The following is a 1,651-nucleotide window of genomic DNA, read 5'->3' as shown; positions in this document are numbered from 1 at the left end:
TATACATATATATATATTTCAACGGACGAAGCCATTTTAGAGATTGAAAAAAACTATTTATTTTAATCAGGTTAAAAAAAACAATTGGTAAAAAAATATAAAATAGAAAAAAAAAACTACATAAATAAATATATATAAAGTCGAGCGTGGGCTAAGACAAAGGTAGGAAGTGACCGAACCGGATGGGGCCCATATGTCCGATCATTTCGTAGGGCCCACACACGCGTACCAAATAAACTTTGTGGGCCCCATTCATTCAACCGAGCCTCTACTGTGGACACGTGCCAACTCCGCTCGTGTCGGCTTATATTCCACGCTCGTATTAATTTTTTAATAAAATATCTTTTTCATTTTCTTAAATTTTCATTTTTATATTTTACATTTGCTAAAATACCTCGACAGTTTTGGGGCCCACCATGCACAAATGAACCATGCAATTTGAGGTAAAAAGGCAAGAACTAATTGGTAATTACTGATTACTCATATAATATATGATTTATGTCACCGATACGCCACCAGTCAATTTTCATCGTTCGTCATGAATCTCGAGACAATATTTTGAGCAAAAGATATTCAAGCCTTGATAAAAACGCATCCAAAGCTCTGATTTCAACAAACTTGCATTCAAACTGAACGCTTCGATGAGACGGGGCTCAGCGATATAAAAACTAGTTCAATCCAAATCAAATCAAGCTCATATCAAGTCATTAAACCGTTCTTAAAAGATTTTGAGCAAAAGATATTCAAGCCTTGATAAAAACGCATCCAGGGCTCTGATTTCAACAAACTTGTATTCAAACTGAACGCTTCGATGAGACGGGGCTCAGCGATATAAAAAATAGTTCAATCCGAATCAAATCAAGCTCATATCAAGTCATTAAACCACTCTTAAAAGTCTTCTAGACACATTTAAATGGTCAAACAGATGTCGAATAGGCGAGTATATTGTCGAATCTAGTGTCTCGACAAGACGAATCCAAAGAGCTCAAGATTACTCAATTCTGACATTGTTAAGGCACTCAAATGTCCATTAAAAGCTGCATGATTAAAGGAAACTCTCTGGATCGTCCGATCAAAATGGTTGATATTCCTGCATTAATTGCACCTATAAGACTATAAATAGAGTTTTATCTCTCTCACGAGATGGAGGGGGCTTGAGAAAGAACTTAAGTTTTTGAGAAGGAGTTCAAGTCCAATATTATCTCTATCACCGTCTACTTTCGTCGACCACCACCGACCACCATCGACCACTGTCGACCGTCGCTGATCACTGTTGACCTCTATCGACTACCGACCGTCTAAGACCACCGCTGACCTTCGTCGACCACAGACTGTTTGTGACCACCGTCGACCTCCATCGACCACCACCGACCGTCATCGATTGTTGTTGACTACCGTCGATCACTTCCAACTAGACGTTGTTAGCCGACATTGCACCTTGGAAAATCTAGTAACTCTTGCCCGTCTGTGGGACAAGGGCATTTGTAATCATCAACTTATAGTGGATTTTTTTGTAACTGGGTCAAGCCCCGTGATATTTTTCTTTTGCGGGTTTTTCACGAAAAAAATTCTGGTGTCATCCTAGGTTGATTCATTTTCATCTGAGTGTATTGAATGCTCGCGCAACGCTAAGATGATAATCCATTACTCT

Source organism: Phalaenopsis equestris, unplaced genomic scaffold, assembly GCF_001263595.1.
Source record: "Phalaenopsis equestris unplaced genomic scaffold, ASM126359v1 Scaffold000002, whole genome shotgun sequence".
Lineage (NCBI taxonomy): Eukaryota > Viridiplantae > Streptophyta > Magnoliopsida > Asparagales > Orchidaceae > Phalaenopsis > Phalaenopsis equestris.
Note: the sequence above shows the minus strand (reverse complement) of the source record.